The 21,489-nt window shown below is 38.1% G+C and overlaps 1 protein-coding gene across 6 annotated transcripts in view; it reads right to left on the bottom strand.

Annotated features, from left to right (window-relative positions):
* Positions 1 to 21,489, bottom strand: part of MAP2 (microtubule associated protein 2) — a 234,166-nt gene that overhangs the window by 190,749 nt on the left and 21,928 nt on the right. The gene's annotated exons all lie outside the window — the stretch shown is intronic.

Raw genomic sequence — 21,489 nt, 5'->3', positions numbered from 1 at the left:
CTCTGCCCCAGTGATTCCCTAAGACCCCGACTCATCCAATTTATAACCACACCCAAGCTGTGTGCAGCAGCTTTTGCATATGAATGGCCTGCCCTTGTTCAGGCTAAAAATCTCAAACAAACTGCAGTTGGATCAGGGAGCCCCAAGCCTAAAATCTCTCAAACAAGCTGCAGGTGGGTCAGGGAGCCCAAAGCCTATTAATAAAAGGCCCAAGACCTGGCACCAGCACCAGCCTGCCTTGCTTCATAGCTGGGCATCGTCTGGGCACTTCCAAACCTGATACAAAGAGAAGGAATCTGCAGATCTCTCTGTAGCAGGAGCTGACTTTGCACCTCCCTGGAGTCCCAAGAGCCAGTGTGCCCAGTGGTCAGTGTCAGACCATACCAGATTACAACTCTACACATCCATAAGAGATATATTCCAGGGGAAGACTCAGTGAGCACCAAAGCCCCACTGAAGCAAGTCCTGCTCCACAGCAGTGTCTCCTGCACAGCAGCTCTCCCACTGCAGTCGCAGCTGGTCCTCACAGCCAATTGGCCTGAAAGTCAATTCCTCCCAGTGACACCAACAGCAATCAAGTCTCAACTACAACAAGACTGTGATCACAGCCCATAAAGGGGTGCATTTAGAGCTCCCAGCTCAGGTGACTGGGGAAGCTAAGCTACTGAGCTCTATAGAATACCTATTACACAAGGCCACTCTATCAACTCAAGGAGACATAGCAGCTCTACCCAAGACATGGAAACAAACACAGGGAAACAGCCAAAATGCGGAGACAAAGAAACAAGTACAAATGAAATAAATGGAAGAAAGCAAACTACTGGATATAGAGTTCAAAACCACAATTATAAGGTTACTCAATAATCTTTCAGAAACCTCTAAATAAACGGAAAAGGAAAAGTCAGAAATTAAGCATACACTGACTAAAATAAATAATAATATACAGGGATTCAACTGTAGAGTAGAGGATTCTGAGAATCAAATCAACAATTTGAAATATGAGAAAGCAAAAACACCCAACCAGAAGAGCAAAAAGAAAAAGAATCCAAAAATATGAAGATAGTGTAAGGAGCCTCTGGGACAACTTCAAGCATGCCAACATTCGCATTATAGGGATGCCAGAAGAAGAGAAAGACCAAGATATTGAAAACCTATTTGAAGAAATAATGACAGAAAACTTCCCCTACCTGGTGAAAGAAATAGACTTACAAGTCCAGGAAGCACAGAGAGTCCCAAACAAGAGTAACCCAAAGAAGACCACACCAAGACACATCATAATTAAAATGCCAAGGGCTAAAGACAAAGAGAGAATCGTAAAAGCATCAAGAGAAAAGCAGTTAGTTACCTGCAAGGGAATGCCCATGTGACTGTCAGCAGATTTCTCAACAGAAACTATGCAGGCCAGAAGGGAGTGGCAAGACATACTCAAAGTGATGAATAGCAAGAACCTACAACCAAGATTACTCTACCCAGAAAAGCTATCATTTAGAATTGAAGGTCAGATAAAGAGTTTCACAGACAAGAAAAAGCTAAAGGAGTTCATCACCACCAAACCAGTATTATATGAAATGTTGAAGGGTATTCTTTCAGAAGAGGAAGAAGAAAAAGAAAAAGATAAAAAATATGAACAACAAAATGACAACAAATACATACCTATCAACAATTGAATCTAAAAATCAAAATAAAGGAATAAGAAATCTAATGAACAGAATGAACTGGTGAATAAAATAGAATCAGAGGCATGGAAATGGAACAAATTGACGATTCTCAGAGGAAAGGGGGTTAAGGGGATGGGGAGAGATTAAACAAAGATCTTATATGCATATATGCATTACCTATGGACACAGACAATAGGGTGGTGAAGGTCTGGGGTGGGATGGGATCAGGTGGAGGGGAGCAATGGGGAGAAAAAAGAGGGACATCCCTAATAATCTCAACAATAAAGATTAAACAATAATAATAAAATAAAATGACAACAACCAACACAACAATAGTCATCTGGTATGAATGAATCAAATTATACCTTTTTTTCAAATTGGCAAAATATATATTTTTTGGTGTGTCGCAGAATTTTAGTAATTAGTTTGTGTGTGGCATGAGATGAAAAATGTTGATAATCGCTGGTCTACGTCAATCCAGAGGACTGGTTGAAGGGCGGGTGGAGTTGCTATGGGAAAACCAGTAAGTAGGTCACTGCAGTTTTCCAAAGCAAGACTTTGTGCCCATTAAGTAAAACAAATGGAGAAAGATGATGTGCAAGGAGTTTTGGCCCTCAGGAAGGTGTTCCCTTTCAGCATTCACTTTTGTAATCCAGGTGTCTTAGATTGAAGAGAAGATGGACCAGAGAGTTGGTGTAGCCACACTCGGTGCCCACTGCTAACCTTGGAGTTTAAAGTACACTGTATCTGAGAGCCATGATGGAGACACAACAGCCAAGGGGGTTGATGAGGGTGAGGTTGAGAGACTGTTGGTGAGAAAGACAGGGTCTTTTCCTGATTAGGTTTTGCTTTTACCGATGGTGGTTCAGTGACATTATCTGTTCTAAAGGAGGAAAGGGAAGGGAAAATATTGAAGAAAAACTATTTCACTGAGTTTCTTTTCTAAACAAGGCAGAAGAGAGGTCTGCAGGGGGGCAGGGGTGTATGGGTAATTACAGTCTAGCACAAGCTCAGACTCCTAAAGAAGACACATTAATAATATGCCCGGGTTGATAAATATACAAGAGCGCTTTGCCATATGTAAGGTCCTTTTTTTTCTTTTAAAGCAGTGCCAAGGGGCATTGCTCATCTAGATGACAAGCTGTTTCCAATGATCATCTCCTCCTGCACAGCATTTGCCTCGCCCAAAGCATTGTTTGGATTTTCACTTCTTTCAATTACAAGTGTTTAGATTCAAACATGCCATACTAATTTTGAACACTGAAGATCTGCTATATTAAAAAAATATGGATGACTTAGGTCTGAAAGCAAACGTATGTATTTGATGCAGCAAACTATAATGAAACCGGTAGGTGGGCTCTTGAGAATGTAGACCCATAGTAGAACAGAAACTCATAGTTCCTGAGCACTATTACAAATGAGGTATTCTCACAGTTACTACATCACTTAATAGTTACTACTTGCCAGTGAGAAAATAATTTAAAATTTTTTCACTTTGCATTGAGTGAGGGTGATATAGCTAGAAAATGGCAATGCTGGAGTTCAAACGTTAGTGTGTGCAGCTGAAGGGCAAATTGTTTTTACAAAACTAGTCTGCAATCATAAGCCACACTAGCTTAGGCAATTCTTGGCCTGATTAAGAACCAGAGAGGGGGAGAGAGAGAGAGAGAGAGAGAGAGAGAGAGAGAGAGAGAGAATGATTGAGTATGAGGCTAGGAAGTAGCAGGTGCACCAGGGAAGTAGAGAAAGGATAAAAAGCAGAATGAGGATATCACTTATTTTACTCTTCCTAAGAAGGTGGAGAAAAAAGAAAAAGAAGGTAGGGCCCATGAGTAACCAACTAAAAAATATTATACTGTGCACACATGTATTGGGGTACGGAGGGGTTTTTTTACACTGTGAAAATTTGTGTCACATTAGAAACACTTGAAAGAACTAAAGGTATTTAGCTTAGAAAAGGGGCATGGGGTGTGTCTTCTCCTGGATCAGCCATCCTATGGAAGAACATAAGGCATGTCATGAGTAGCTTAGTGGAAGAACCTGCCCAAATGAGTGAAAACTGCAAGAAGACAGGTTATGGCTTGATTCTAAGCTCTTTCCAAAAATGAGGAAAATGTGGTGAGTTGGCTTAAGAGATAATGAGTTCTTGAACATTGGAGGAATTCAAATCAGGGCTGAATGAACTCAGGTCATACATTTTTTAAAGAAAATGCATGAGTATGGAACTGTACAAGATGATATCCAAGATATCTGCAAACACTCTGGTTCTTATTAATAAAATTAATAAGATCTGGTGCTGCCTGTGGCTCACCATGTAATCCTGCGAGTTATCATTATGTATGTTATCCTAGAGCAGCGGTTCTCAACCTGTGGGTCGCAACCCCTTTGGGGGTCGAACGACCCTTTCACAGGGGTGGCCTAAGACCATCGGAGAACACATATATAATTACATATTGTTTTTGTGATTAATCACTATGCTTTAATTATGTTCAATTTGTAACAATGAAAATACACCCTGCATATCAGATATTTACATTACGATTCCTAACAGTAGCAAAATTACAGTTATGAAGTAGCAACGAAAATAATTTTATGGTTGGGGGTCACCACAACATGAGGGACTGTATTAAAGGGTCACGGCATTAGGAAGGTTGAGAACCACTGTCCTAGAGCATTCACCAGCAACATATCCTGGAAGTTCAGAGCAATAGAGAAATGCTCCCACCTGTGGCAGCTGGGGCACTGGCATAGTCAAAAAGCTCTAAGTCTCATCCACATTACTTGGCTGCCCTATGCCTCTGCTTTCTGTTTCCTCGCCTACTAAATAAGGGGAACATGTACTCAGATCAAAGATATCCACATGGTTTAATAAGATACAATCTTTGGCAAAGGTACCAATATCATTATCTGCTGGTATAGTTTGTGAAAACACAGGAACCATAAAACCTCTGAGGTTGAGAGCTAAAGAAATAACATCTTTAGTTTTCATTTTATTTTTCAATTACAGTTGATATTCAATATTATTTTATATTAGTTTTAGTTATACAGCACAGTGGTTATACAATCATATACTTTACAAAGTGGTTCCCCCACTATTTCAAGTACCCATCTGGCACCATACATAGTTATTAAATATTATTGATTATATTCACAATGCTGTAGTTCACATCCCCATGACTATTTTGCAACAATTTATACTTCTTAACCCCTCTCATTTTTTCACCCAGTCCCCCAAATCTCCTCCCCTCTGGCAACCAGTGTGTTCTCTGTATCTATAAGTCTGTTTCCATTTTGTTTGTTTATTTTGTTCTTTAGATTCCACATATAAGAGAAATCATATGATATTTGTATTTCTCTGACTTATTTCACTTAGCATAATACCCTCTAGGTCAGTGGTTCTCAACCTTGGCTGCACATTGGGATCACCTGGGAATCTTTTTAAAATTCTGATTTCTGGGCCTCATCCTCTGGAAATTCTGTTTCTTTGTTACTAATGTTGTGGCCCCACCCATTAACAAAGAAACAGAATTTCTGGAGGATGAGGCCCAGAAATCAGGATTTTAAAAAGATTCCCAGGTGATTCTAATGTGCAGCCAAGGTTGAGAACCACTGCTCTAGGTTCATCCATGCTGTCGAAAATTGTAAGGTTTCATTCTTTTTTGTGGCTGAGTAATATGCCATTGTACATATGTACCACTTTTTTATCCACTCATATATTGATGGGCACTTGAGTTGCTTCCAATAGCTTGGCTTTGTAAATAATGCTACAATGAAGATGGGGTGTATATATCTTTTTTAATTAGTGTTTTGGGTTTCTTTGGATATATATCCAGGAGTGGAATTGCTGGGTGATAGGCAGTTCCTTTTTTAAAATCCTCACCTGAGCATATGGTTTTATTGAATTTTAGAGAGAAAGGAAGGGGCAGAGAGAGAAATATAATGTGAGAAAACATAGGTCGGTAACCTGCCATAAGTACCCCAACTGGGGATCAAACCCACAACCTAAATGTATGCCCCAACCAGGACTCAAACCCACAACCCTTTGGTGTACAGGATGACGTTCCAACCAACTGAGCCACTCAACCAGGGCAAGGCAGTTCCATTTTTAGTTTTTTGAATAAACTCCATACTGTTTTCCATAATGGCTGCACCAATCTGCATTCCCACCAACAATGCATGAGGGTTCTCTTTTCTCCACACTTGTTATTTGTTGATTTATTGATAATAGCTATTCTAAAAAACTCAATGAAGAAAATACTATTATTACTACCATTTTACAGATAAGGAAACTAAGTCATAGAAAGGTTAAATGACTCGCAAAGAGTCACAGTTCCTAAAATTTTATTTTAGAGGAAAAAAAATCAGTGTAAAATAAGTGTTCAAGATGGACTAAAGTGGCAGTAGTCCCCTTTACCTGCAATATTTCACTCTGCGATTTCAGTTACCCACAGTTAACCAAACTGCAGTCTGAAAATATTAAATGGAAAATTCCGGAAGTAAAATATTCAAAACTTTTTAATTCCATGCCATGCTGAGTAGCATAATGAAATCTCGTGCTGTCCCGCTTCATCCTGCCAGGGACGTGAATCATCCCTGCATCCCGAATATCCACACTGTACATGCTCCCCACCTGTCAGTCGCTTAGTAGCTATCTAGGTTATCAGATCAACTGTCAAGGTACTGCAATGCTTCTTTTCAATTAACCCTTATTTTACCTAATAAAAGCCCCAAAGCACAAGAGCAGTGATACTGGCAATTCAGATATGCCAAAGAAAAGCCATAAAGTGCTTCCTTTAAGTGAAAATGTATGTATGTACAGAAAAAAAACCATAATTTATAGAAAGTTCAGTACTATCCATGGTTTCAGACATCCACCAAGAGTCTTAATACATATCCCCTGTGGATAAGGGGGACTACATGTACTCTATTTTAAAAAAGGAATGTGAAGGGTGTAGAGAGTTATTTGCTGGGGATCGCTTAAACAATCAGAAGCTAATATTGAAGATTCCATTTCATTGGGTGGCAAAGGCAGGCACAAATAGCTAATAGAACTCAATTTTATTTTCAAATTTTACTTTATAAAAATTGAGACAAAATCTGTAAGAGTATTCTTTGGACTAAATACCATTTCTTCAGAAATGTTATGAAATTTTATAGGAACCAGTTAGTTCAAATTTTGATATTTGAATTTATACATCCAATGGTAGCTGTAGGTACTTTGGAAAGGAGATGTTCTTTATAGCCTGGAATAGGTGCCAGCATTCTGGTAATTTTGACTACTTGTCCAATAGTCATAACTGGGTGTAGACATGAGAAAGACCGAGATCTTAATCTTTGAAGAGGCTTAGCTTCACCATCACACTGCTTCTTGAAAAATAAAGCATAGTCCATTGGTATACCTATTTTTTAATCCCACTTCTGACACACTATTTTTTAATCCCACTCTAACAAAACTCACAAGAACTGGCATGTGTCGTAGACCGAATGGCATTTACCAACTAAACTATCGTTTAGACAAGTGAAAGCCATTAATTACAGTGTTGTGAATAACTTATAAGAAAATGAGATACAGTATCTCTGTTTTCTAAACTTCACTTTACAACACTGCGTTAGTACCTGTTTTTACTAACCGAAACAAATCAGAAGAGGATTTTCACTTATAAAAGAAAAGGCAAGAAAGTGAAAAAAAGTGTTCAGCACTTATTCTGCAGTGATTGGTTATAGAAGCAACTTGCACTCACTCTCAGTGCTGCCCAGTTCCTTCCCTAGGCGTAAACTACACTCAGCATCTCAGTATCAGCCCACCATAACTTTGAACTGTGTGAATGTATTTCATCTTGACTTATTTGGTGCATCTCCGTCCTAAGGTAACTGCTTCTTTGCTCTACACCAGTGGTCGGCAAACCACGGCTCGCGAGCCACATGCGGCTCTTTGGCCCCTTGAGTGTGGCTCTTCCACAAAATACCACGTGCGGGTGCGCATGTACAGTGCGATTGAAACTTCGTGGCCCATGCGCAGAAGTCGGTTTTCGGCCTGGGCGAGTCTATTTTGAAGAAGTGGTGTTAGAAGAAGTGGGGGGTGTCGGTCGGGCGTCTGGGCGGGGGAGGTACATTGTTTTGAGGTACCTTCGCTGCGCTGAGGTCGACCCCTTCCTGAGACTGAAACCAACAAAAATCAGCAGCAGCTCTGGGGGGTGTCAATTTGTAATATTCTTCCTTTCGCCCCCAGCGAACGTACCTCAATCAGATTAAGGACGTTTTTTAGCAAAGGCCAGCTTAGGAGTACCCTAATTAAGTTAATAACAATGTACCTACCTATATAGTTTAAGTTTTAAAAATTTGGCTCTCAAAAGAAATTTCAATCGTTGTACTGTTGATATTTGGCTCTGTTGACTACTGAGTTTGCCGACCACTGCTCTACACCATTTCAGATTATGAAAGGTTTCATAGGAATGCTCTCCTCTCGGATAGTGGGGGAAACATGCATAAAGTTAAATACCTAGTAGTTACATCTGGAGTGGAAAAAGCATTACTGTTTTTTACAAAAACTTAGATTGTTAGAATGGAAAGAATTTGAAAAACCAACTTTCCTTTTCAACATATGCTCACCTTACCGTCATGCAATTAACTCTGGAGAAAGTAGACTGGAAACTCATTTTCTGATTTTCATGCAATTCCGTATTTTGTGTGTCCCTCTCTTACAGTGATAGGAATGACAAAAGTTATGTTATATGAATGTATTTTCCTTTTAAAACGTGAAGAAAATATTTATAGCAAATGATATATTAGTCACCCGAATGACAGATTACTCACCCACATTTTTTATCCTATTTTGAATGTGCCGTGACTGATTCAGTTTATTTTTCTTTCGCTTTTCTTTTAAAGAACAAGTATTTCTGGAATACATAACTCACATTTATTTTCCAAAGAAAATAAAGTAACCCCTAAATCAATTAACCTTTCTAGACCTTAGTCCTAACTATAAAATCTAATTATAAAGGAAAGGGACTGGATTAAATATACTCTAAGCCCCTTTACATCTCTATGATTTTATTCAGCTATAACCTTTGGAAATAATTAAAGTGCCCAACATCAGGAGAATAGCCATAGTTCATTCTTTTAAAAAATTGTTTTATTGACTTTAGAAAGAGAGGAAGGTAGAGGGGGAGAGAGATAGAAGAGACATGGTCAGCTGCCTCCTGCATGCCCTCTACTGGGAATTGAGCCTGCAACCCGGACTTGTGCCCTGGTTGGGAATCAAACCAACATCATCTTGGTGCACGGGATGATGCTCAACCAACTAAGTCACACTGGTCAGGTACCATAGTTCATTCCTATGATAAAATGCATGCAGGCTTGAAGAAAAATTTTATAACATGACATGAAAAGGGTAGGATGTAGAACAGCATACAATTATTCACACACAATTATAATGATCTATGTGTGAGTATACAAACACACCCACCCATATACTCACAGTAATTTTTTTAAAAATACCTTTTAACGAAAAAGTTATAAAATTATTTCAGCTCTTAGAAGAATAATACAGGTAATTTCAATTTATGTCCATAATGACCTTATGTTTATATTAGCACATCAAGTTATATTTAAAAATCCATGTCTTTGTAAGCTTTAATATAAGCTGATTTTTTTAGCTAGGCATTTTTATTATTAAAATTCTAGTGACAAATACTGGATAATTAACTGAATGCAGGATAGTTCATTGAATGTTGCATTCAAATAGATGAATCACTATTGGAATCAACCAATAGTGTACAATTTAATATCTGCAGAGACAGACCTGTTTTCCAGTTCATTCTTTCAGGAAAGCAGAAATATTGTCTCCTCCTTCAAGATTCCTCAAACTCTCCCCACCCAAACAACAAATATTGTCTGATGTTACAAAAAGAAAAGGTCTACCCACAATTCTTCTTCTGTAAGTAGCATAATTTGAATAAATCTAAGTTATTTAAATTATTTTAAGTAATCTCTTGTAGAAATTTTTACCACACTAATTCAAGGACAGAGAATAGATGGTTATGAATAGCTAATGAAATCTGTATTATTTTCAACCAAAGTACCCGTGCCACCTCTTCCTCAGAAAGAAGGCTATAATTAAAGCCATGTCAACATGGGACAAGCAAGTCCTGTCTTGTTACTGACATGCAAAAATTAACCTATTTTAGTAGACCATTTCAATCATTCATGAAGTTTGGAATGGCATAGAGTACAGTCTCAAGTTCCAGACTTGTTACTATAGACAGATCTGTTCATGATAAACACACACACACACACACACACACACACACAGCAATATAGCTCATTTGCCCTAGTGATCCATCAAACATTCCCAAACCCTGGGTTTGATCACCTGTCATAGTCATCATATTGAGAACTGGATGTCCTAGAATGAGAGGACGTTTGTCTGCCTGAAACCTTGTAAACCAGCCTAAATCTAAGGACATTGATAATTTTATTGACTTCACTGTATCTACACTCTTTAATTAGATACAGCCAAATAATAGTATTTTCCAAACACTCAGTTTCAATAAATAGGCACCAACAAAGTTCAAAAAGTAAAAGGAATAAGACAACTATCATAAATTATTTTAATTATTTCTTTTCGTAACAGTTTTTAAAAATGGTGCTGTAGTAGGTGACCTATGAAGTAACTGGAGACTAAATCTATTCCTGGTTTTGCCAACAGTGTCTTTGAAATAATCTGTTTTACCCTCTTCTTCTGTGCAATTGTGTCTGTCCCCCTTAATCCCAGTGTCCTGATATATGAAATACAGATACTGGTTTTTGATGCATACATTTTTATGAGTTTTTCTTTCAAATATGTCATAACTGCATTTCATTGGTGTAGGTTGTAATGATAATTACTAATTAACTAGAATGTCTTTCATTTACTTTTTAAAAACCAAAAGGAAAGAATAGGTTAAAACCTGCCCTTTCCTCAAATAGAAAGAAGAAAAATGTTTTCGGGTATCTAGTGGCTGGGGAAGTCAGACCTCACTTAGAAGGGGACCATAAAATGCTAAACGGGCATTTTGCTAAAAAGACACTTTTTGTGAGACAATATAAGATTAAACATGATAGGAAGTTGGTTTTTATTATTTTCTAGGAAATAAAACTGCATGACTGAGAACAAATTTTAAAAGACCATAGTAAAGAATAAGTTTGAAGAGATGAGAGCCAGCTTATAGACCCTCAGTGCAAAACCAGTGTTCTCCATCCTTTCTTCCACCTCTATCTGCCTCTCCTCCTTTTACCATCTATCAAGTAACCATTATGAGATAGACACTGAGATTATAGAGATAAAAGGCATCCTTGTCTTTAAGTTGCTCATGTGTGGGGGTCCATAGAAGAGCAGGCAAGTACACAGATAGAGACAAGTTCTTCAATTGAAGCGGTCGGACTCCTGAAAGCCACTATGATATGGTGACCTACAATTGAAGATCTTAAAACTAAATTAAGAGAAATAGTGTCAGAAAAACTTAAGTAATCTCTTTTTAAAGTATATTTGTTTATTAAACCCAAGCAACTACATAACTTTAGCAAAACGCTAAATCAATGATACCTTACCCACCTCAAATTAGTAATAATTAGTAATTAGCAATAACTGGCAAATCATTGGTGAAAGAGAACATCCAAAGTAAGAGGCACGGTGTGGTCTTCTTATTGGTCATTGGTTTTCTGATTTCATGACCAGCAGTTGACTTCTATCTATTGAATGCTAGTTCCTAGATTCTCCTGAGCTCTCAGAGATACAAAATAGCATGCATGCTCGAAAAAGTTTGTGGTTACCTTTTCTATTGAAACTGAGTTAAGGTGGCTTCTTTTCAAACCTCTGCCCCAATAGTGGGGTTCCATGGCATCATCTCTTCCCCTGCTAAGTCTACTGCAAAGCCCTATTCTGTATACACAAGAGCCTCTCTTCAAGGGTACCCCTGGAGTGCAACTCTGATGCCTGTTTATGTTTCCTGCATTCTTCTTGATTTTTCCCAATGTGGCCTCATTGAAAAAGCTAACCATCTGCCATTAGTTTCACTTCTCTTTTCTATATCCAAATGCCAGTTCCCTCATTTTCATTTCATTTATTCTTTACAAGAAAGCTAAAATCTAATGTTTCATGGTTGCTAAAAATTGGACAGAAGTATAATTCATATATATTACTAGGATTCACTATTAGGCAACTCAAGATAGGAGAGGAATTATAATACAGTCTTGACAAGAGTGATGATTCATAAAATAAATAAGCCTAATGTGCTACTAGGATGCTGAGATGCTAAGAGCACCTAACCCAAAGAGAGAGGGGAGGCAAGGTTTTCTTCCAGGTGACATCTGGGCTAAATTCTAACGATAGGAAGCAGCCAGAGGAAAAGAGGTAATCCTGGGAAATAACTTGTGTAAGAATACTGAGATGTATAAGAATAAAAAAGATCAATGATTGCATGAAGAGGTTCAATGAAGCTAGAAAATGGTAAAAGAAGAGGCCAGAAGACTAGAGGGCCAGGAACCAAAAAATAACACAATAAAAACATTAAGCTAAGACTCTATTAAACTAAAATCTTAAGCAGGAGGATTATTTAAAGTAGTAATGTGCAATTAAACTTTCTACAGTAATCCCATATGAAATTATGTGAATCAGTGCTGTTCAATAGAGCTTTTCAAGATTATGTGGTAGCTATTGGCCATCTATGGCTATGGAGCACTTGAAATGATAAAATTGAAGAACCAACTTTAAATGTTATTTAATTTTAATGAATTCAAATTTAAATATTCACTTGAGGTAAATTTTGGATAGCATAGATTTCTTTTTACTAACTGCTTTATTTTCATTTTGAATGATTATGAATAGTCTTCTAGTAGTAGTAATTAAATTTATTTACTTAGGTTTTCTGAACTATTACAATGAGGTTTTTTGTGGTTTGTTTTTACTTTCCATTAGAACTCGTTTGTATCTTTAAAGTTTCCACTTTTTAATCACCCACTTAAACATCCTACTTACTACAACCAGGTGAAAGAAAATTGTTATCAATTAGTTAAAAGATGAAGAGAGAGTGAATGTAAAGGGAGAAGAAAAATCATTCCTTCCCAGTTCACCCAGATCAGAGCTACTAAAATTATTTTTTCCCTTCAGATATAAGGCACCTGAGTCACTCAGTTTATTGCACTGCAATGATTTTCTAGGGCAAACTAACATCTCCATTATGAAACCAGTATCCACACCCAAAAGAACCAGTTTGGTTTTATTCAAACCACCCACATTGTTTTCCCCTGAATAAGGCATAGCCTGACATAGACTGTCACTGGGAACAAAGTTAGTCACATATTAGGAATCTCCATACATTATGATAGCCAATTTATTTCATGTACTTTATCTATCTCTCAGTTTATGAAAAAGAACTAGATGCTAAGTTGAGAAAATCTGATCTACTTATTTGAATCTCCCAGTATTTGTTTTTATGAGAAGTTGAAATTGTAGAATATCAATTAATCTAGCATTGGGTCTTGTTTGCTCATTGAAATGATTGTTACTGGGCAAGGCCAAAAAGGGGGTGGGGGTGGGGGTGGGGTTAGGCCTTCATGGAGATGGAAAGGTCTCAGGGAGAAGAATAGAGGTCTATTAACTAGTCAAGTATAATGGATCTAAGGCCTGTGGGACATCCAGTGCAATCCTGTAGGCACAGGACTAGGGACTAGAAATCCCAAACAGTGAACATCAGAGGCCGGCCAATGAATCCCAGCTACTAGTATGTGACTGTCCTGCAGGGTAGAAATAAAGGACCCAGAGGCAAGAGAATCCAAAGAGTATCAGTAGAGTGCTGGAGTAGGAACTAGATACAAGAACCAAATAAAAAAGGCACATATGCACATATGCCAGGTGAGCAACACAATCAGGATATGCCTGGAAAAAGGGGTGATGTAATACTGAGACATAAAATAATGACTTCGAAGACACCCCTGTATCTTTCAATTTAGAGCAGGGTTGGTCTTGAACATTAGGGAAGTGGTAGATATTAGAGGAGTATCTAGTGGTCCCTGTAACAGAACGGATGGAACTGCAGAGGAAAATAATGATAACAATATGTAGCAGTGGATGAGCGCTTAACACAGTTCTAGGTCTTTCCATGTCATACCTCATTTACTCATTGCTTAACATAAAAAATAAACTATGATTTGCATCACCCCTATTTTACAGATGAGAACACAGAGGCATGAGACGTTAAGCAATGTATCCAAGGTTACAGCTAATCAACAATGGGGCCATAATTTAAGCACAAGCAGTTTGACCTCATAACTCATTCTCTTAATCACTACTTCATAAAGACTAGGAATGAAAAGACACAGATAACTGGAATAGTGATAAAAAATGTTTTATGGATGTAGCATGAATTTCACAAATTGCAACAGCTTGATTTAAATTTGCTTGTCATTCAATCTTGTTCAATAATTGTCAGATAACATCAATCTTAATTGTTCTAAGGCTTTTAATGTATTATATGTCATCTTCCCAACAGCCCTATGTGATAGGTATATTGTCCCTGCTTGACATGTGAGAAAACTAAGATATAAAAAGGTTCAATAATTTACCCAAAACTACTCCAGATCCTATGCCCTTAGCCACTATCATCTCCTGCTTCTCAGGCCGGTAAAGGGAGCACTGTATGCATCATACACTTTTATGCGACTTCTGATGTGTAGGAGATAGCTTGTATTATTTAGGGCACACATTTCCAAGTTTGGGATTGATTACAGAGCAATACTCACATAAATTATTATTGTGATAAGAAGTAAACAAAATAGACTTAGGGGGAAATTTGTGATTCAATATATCTTTCAGCATTCCCAAACTCCTATTTGCTTTATTCCTCAAACTCAGTCACCTATTCCCTTAGCTAGCTAATTCCAACCATTTCTCAATGAGCAATCTGGCCCCATAGTGTAAATTCTAGTTACTGAGTGATTTTGCATGGACATTTTTAAGTCTATGATTTCCATTTTATTGTACAGATTTGGATCACACTAGCTCAAATGCACTTCTCTATAATTTTAGATAAAAAGGATATCTTAATGACTTTCTTAAAGTCATTAGATAATAGTTGGTGCTGGTCATTTCTAACAAGATACTTTGATGAAATATTTCTTCTGATACAGGAGTTATACATTACAAGCTTCAAAAAACAAGGGCAGAAATAAAGTATAATAAAAGAAGCTTCTGCAGCTGTAGCCTCCCATAGTCCTAAATCTCTGACAGAAGCAAAGTCAAGCATCTTTTCTGCAAATTAAGTGGGTTTCTGATATTTCTATGCAGTTGAGATTTCAGAGATAGACAATCAAGATACCATTGGAACCTTGCTCTGGTCCCATTAATTATGCATGCAGAGTTTATTACCCATCCAAGTTTACAGGTGGAAGAATACATACACTGTATGGTAATAGTCTCCTCTTTCGCATGGGCCCTATTTTTATTGGCATTAATCTATATTTCTGTCTCCCTGTGTTGTGTTGTTTTTTTCTCTCCCAATATTATTTCTACCTCTTTTTTTACAGTTTCAATCAATAGAGGGTATAGCTGGAATGCATGCTATCATCTAATAGAGGTATAAGTACACACTCTTTGAATTGGTTGGAGGAGGTCATTTCGTTCCAGATCCTCTGTGTTGGTTTCTCTAGATAATTTCTATTCTTCTATGACTTCACACAGTGAGATGAAGAGTCTACTAACAGGTGGTTTCTCACTGGGGAACCTCCTGTTCTGGGAGTCAAGCCAAGCCCTTTATAACGATTCTATTCCATTAAATGGGATTCCTGGAATTTTAACAGCAGGGACTTCTGTCAAAGAGAAAATTTTTACCTGTTCATTTGCATTGTTATCCTAATGCCTAAGCCATACTAATAAGCAATAGTAGTTACAGAGTGTGACCTTTTTAAGTTTAACAAAAAGACTAATTTGCCAGTCCAACAAAACCAAGAAAAAACATGTCATGGAAATTACTTCTTTTACAGTTGTAATTCATTCAAATGGTTAAGATGAACATTGGCATGGTGTGGTTCATGGTCCATAACTCATTTTGGATAATCCTAACTCAAGAAGGAAGGGCAAAAGTGGCAATGAAACTCAGATCTCTACATCTATAGGTACAACCTTCCATAACCCTTACCCCTACCTCCACCCCATGCCCCTGGAACACTTCTCAGGGGTCTTGCAGTTTTCAAAGAACTTTCATATGCTGCATTAAGTTGGATCTTCTTAACAATCCTATGAAGTGTTTACTTTCATCATCTTTAACGGGTGAGAAATTGATACTCAGATAGACTATGTTAAATATTGGGGTCACAGAACTCCTAAGTAGAAGAGCTGGAGTTGAAACCTCTATATATTAATCATGGATTCAATACTCTTTCCACTAGAGTATCTTGCTCATTCAAAAAAGAAAAAATCTAAACAAAATATTTTTGTAGGCCTCATCAGTCTGTTGTATTATACCCTTCTTACTTCCAAAAATGGGTAATGACATAGATTCTCTTGTGCCTCTGTGCAATCACTTCCAAATGGCTGGCACACACTGCTCCTAGCTGAGAGACTGTACTTAGGTCAACAGCTACCTCTCCAGACCAGGGGATGGGTATTTAGGAAGATTTTACAAAACTCAGTGAAGTGTAGAAAGATGAGCCGGTATCATGTACTAGTAAAAGCTAATCTGGGCAGCTGCCATTGGTCTCTAAGACTGATTCTCTTGAAGATTCAGTGTCCTCAACTGTAAAACCAAATAAGTAATACTGTAACTACCACTTCAAAACAGATTATAGTGATTCAATAAAATATATTTAACATATAATCCTATCTAATAAAAGACAAAAAGGGTAACTGACCGTACCTTTGCTACGCTTCCCATGGGCTAATCAGGGCATTATGCAAATTAACCACCAACAAAGATGGCAGCCGGCAGCCACGCAGCTGAAGCGAGCAGGAGACTTGCTTGCTCCAGTGATGGAGGAAGCCAAGGTTCCCCGCCTGCCGCGGCCCAGCTCTGAGCTCCGAAAGCAACAAAGTTTCAATTATAGAAGCTAAACAAACCCCAGATACCTGCTTTCAGCAGGCCATGGCCTCAGAACTGGAGCGAGCAAGAGCCAGCTCTCAACTCCAGTGATGGCAACAAAGTTTCAATTATAGAAGGTAAATAAATCTCAGAATGAAAAAAAAGAAAAGAAAAAAAGGAGAGGCTGGGAGCTTCAGTTGCCAACCAGCCTGAAAATGGCCCTCAGCCCCTCACCCAGACTGGCCAGGCACCCCAATGGGGAACCCCACCCTGAAGGGGGTGTGACCAGCTGCAAACAGCCATCAGCCCCTCACCCAGGCTGGCCAGGCACCCAAGCGGGACCCCCACCCTGATCCGGGACACCCTTCAGGGCAAACCAGTTGGCCCCCACCCGTGCACCAGGCCTCTATCCTATATAGTAAAAGGGTAATATGCAAACTGACCCTAACAGCAGAAAGACTGGGAATGACTGGTCACTATGACACACACTGACCACCAGGGGGCAGACGCTCAATGCAGGAGCTGCCCTCTGGTGGTCAGTGCACTCTCACATGGGGGAGCTCTGCTCAGCCACAAGCCAGGCTGACGGCTGCCAGTACAGCAGTGGTGGTGGGAGCCTCTCCCGCCTCTTCAGCAGCGCTAAGGATGTCTGACTGCAGCTTAGGTCTGCTTCCCGCTGGCAAGTGGACATCCCCCGAGAGCTGCCGGGCTGCCAGAGGGATGTCTGATTGCCAGCTTAGGCCAAATCCCCCCCAGGGAGCAGGCCTAAGCCAGCAGGTGGTCATCCCCCAAGGTGTCCCAGACTGCGAGAGGGCACAGGCTGGGCTGAGGGACCCCCTCACCCCCAAGTGCACAAATTTTTGTGCACCAGGCCTCTAGTTTTACATAATAAAGAACTACATTAATGTTTTTTTATATATTTGTATTGATTTCAGAGAGGGAGAGAGAGATAGAAACATCAATGATGAGAATCAGTGATCAGCTACCTCCCACACACCTCACTCTGGGGATCAAGCCAGCAACCCTGGCACATGCCCCAACCGGGAATCTAATCATGACCTCCTGGTTCATAGGTCGATGCTCAACCACTGAGCCACACTGGCAAGGCACTAAATAAATATTAATTGTGGTTAAGATGGTCTCTCTCACACACAGGGAAGAATGCAAGGCACATGCTTAACCTTCAGTGTAGTATGTAAATATTAGCTATCATCACATATTTAATTACATGTTACTACATATTATTACATATTGCTTATTTTTAAAGCAGATGTTCTATCCACTGAGTCAAACTGGCTAGGGCAGGATTAAGCTTTTTCAATCACTGCTGGGCTGAACTGTAGCATTAAAACTTACCCTCTATTTTAATTTTATTCCAGTAAAAGGGTGACTCTATATAGTCCCATCTGTGTATGCTAATACACACTTGAGACAATTACTCACATGAGAAATACTATATTTCATGATATGTCATGCCATCTGAGCAAACACAGAACAGGGCAGCCTTTGGTTGAAAAAAACAATTTGATATTAAAAAAAAAACTTTTTTAATAAAAATTTTGGTTACTAAGAGAATGTATGGAATCTTTTTATCTGGAAGACTTTCAATGTAAGCTGAGCACATAAATGTTTGGAATGATTTAGATTTTTTTTTTTGGAAAACAAAATTAGTATAGGTATTTACATGTAAATCGAACCCTCTTCCAGCCCATCTTAAATTATGTTGCATTGCTGTTTATAAAAACTGTACATCCAATCTTAAAATTTTTTTATATTAAGTTTCATCTGATATTTTATTACTTACAGGGGAAATTTTTGATTTTTAACACATGAAATCCAACTAATAATGTAGAAATTAAATGTTCACGCAAAGTGCCAAGCTATTATTATCATAGCCAGTTTGCCATTAATTTCTTAAACACAAGTGTAAATACAAGATGAATAATAACTGATTATGTGTCATTAAAGCAGAGAAATATCTGGGGGTTCAGATAGTACACTAAAGGAACAACAACATCACTACAATTATATTGTCACTCTGAGATTTAATAACAGAGTATAAAACACAAACACCATAAGTCACACTTCCACTCTGTTTAAAACTTGTATTTACATAAGCTACAGAATTCCTTTTTTGGTTATCGTATCCTCAAAATATAGACAAGACAGAGAAAACAGAGAGGGACAAGGAAAACAATTAAGGAGTGAAATGTAGGAATTATGAGGGGGGGGAAATACAGGTTAGAGGAAAAAGTAGACAGATGTAAATTATTATTTATATAATGAAAGATCAATAGTGTTGTAGAGAGGATGGCAACCAGATAAGTATATCCCCTTTGGTTATAAAACAGAAGAATGGATAAAGTTGCAGCAAAGGTGTTTAGGTGAGAGATAATCCCCACTGTCTCCATCCATGTTGGAATTTCCATAATCATTGGCCAGCGCTGAGGTGTGTATACACGTTAAGAACTAAGGGTGGGAGGAATACCCAACAGATGGGACTGTGTGCTTGAAGAACCAGACATTTTGCTTTTGAGGATACTAAAAGTTGTATCCCTTTCATGTGGTTTTATTTTAATCCAACTGATGAAGTTTCATTCTGAAGATGTACTTTTTTCAGAAATGTCATTATTAGAGGCAGAAAAAATGGCATGAACAGGAATATGTCTCAAGCTATCATAAAGGGGTACTAAAATATCATGATTTTTTTCTAGGTGTATGAGAAAATACAAACTGAATAAGGAGGTCCTTAGATTAAAGAAAAGAAACTGATCTAAGGAGAAGAAAGTTCTCAATAGAATGCCTTTCTAGAAAGGACCTGCCAGGGAACTAGATGAAAGTGGGTTTTATCTCCTTGAAGAAGCTGGGGAAATGAAATAGCTCCTAGAAATGGGTCTTTAGCATTTGCATATAGGTCAACCCTCCTCTCTACCCTGTCTGCTTCTAGAGATCACTGGTCCATCCCTGGAGGGGAAAAATACCTAGGCTGTCACTTCATACCTTTCTTACTCCTAACCTCAAAGAAATGATCAGGTTTACTTTGAAGGCTAGACTTGTAAATAGACGTATTTTGATTTCAAGATGCCCTTTTGGGTCCTTAAGTATTTCCACATCAACTAAGTGCTGCCTAAAATTCCATTAACAATTGATTCTGTCTTCCTATATAAGTTAGAGAGAGAATGTTGTAAACGTGAATGCTAGGCTGAGGTACATGTCTCTGAAATTCAGCAATTCTAAGATACTGTGTGGTCAAATAACAAGGGAAGCTACTAATATCAGGTTCTTTCTGAGTCAGAAACGATTATATTGCAGGAGAAAAGCTGGCAGCTAAAGATAAACTCTTTACTGAGTCAAAAAAAAAACCACACAAACAGTTTAAAATTGCAAAAGATTCTGAGAAAAAAAAGATGCTGTGGACAGCTACTATTCTTAGCCTGCTACAGCTGTGCCTATATACACCCAGAAGCAAGACTGCTGAAGATCGTATTAAACATTCCGATCTTGTTCACCATGTATATTTGTTAAGGTCCAATTAGAAAAGTGAGGTTTTGATGAGGGGTTCCATTCCAGAGGTGTGGATAAAGTTAAGGAAACCAATGAGAAATATTGCAGCAAGCGGGGACTAGACAAGTAGGAAGCTGTTACCATTCCTTGAACTTGGGAGCAAGAGGAAACCACGGTGTAACCAGATTCCATAAAAGCTAGAACTCTTCCACCTGCAGATCACCTGTTCTTGCTTCCCGCTGGCTGAGTGCAACAGGAAGCCAGAGGGAACAGCAACCTGAATGGGGCAGACCCTAAGGTCACATTCCCTCCCCTTACCAGGAATGGAAAAGTCAGTGGAGATGAGGGGTGAATTTATAATCTTTTATAAACATTTTCCCCCTTAAAATGGCCCAACTTCATTTTAAATAACCTTGAGTACCAACGGGTATACTATGGCAGTATCAGTGAATAAGTAACTCAATTGTTCAGATTCAAAATTATGTGGATTTGAATTATATCCCTTAGGTTCCCAGGCCAGTGAATATTGTCTTATATACTCAGCAGAGGAAATAAAAAGTAAACCTCAATTTGCTAATAACTTTGAAAAAAAGAAAACTCACTAGAGAAAAACTTAGAAATTCTAATAATTATAGCTATTATATAGTAGCCCACAGTTTGCAATACATTTCAAATATTTTTCATGTGATCTACACTCTTCATTTTAATAAGCTACATTAAGATAATTCCTATTAACTTCTAATTTTTTAAATTGTCATGAATCCAAAAACTCATAGAGCAACATAACTTTCCAATTAGCTATAGTCCTTAATCAAATGGTTAGCATTAACTATTGACAAGATTCTCTTGGATGATCTGTAGGATACTGAGGTATTACACTTCATCTTCATTACAGATGTTCTGAAGAACATATAAATATACTTGAACAAAGGCAAGTAATAAAAATTTTTAAATATTTAAGTACTTCAGTGATGTAGTAAAAATCTGTGGTCTCTATTACAGTATAGAAAGTTAATGTTAGAAATTCTATTTATCATTTTTTCCTATGGAGAAAATATAAAATGAAGTGTTTCTAATATTTAATATGTATATTGGCACTGGAATCTTCACTTGGTCTATATGTTCATTACCACATATTACCAAGATTAAGTGAGCTACTTAGCAGATGAATGCACGGTCCCTAATAAAGGGAATAAGAGAAGTTTTCACATGTTCATTGCTCTTGGCTTATTAAATGGATAATAGTTTATGTGTTCCCAGGTCAGTGGATATGAGGC

The sequence above is a fragment of the Myotis lucifugus genome, unplaced genomic scaffold, assembly GCF_000147115.1.
Source record: "Myotis lucifugus unplaced genomic scaffold, Myoluc2.0 scaffold_3, whole genome shotgun sequence".
In the NCBI taxonomy this organism is placed as follows: domain Eukaryota; kingdom Metazoa; phylum Chordata; class Mammalia; order Chiroptera; family Vespertilionidae; genus Myotis; species Myotis lucifugus.
This window is presented reverse-complemented; position numbering and strand designations above follow the sequence as displayed.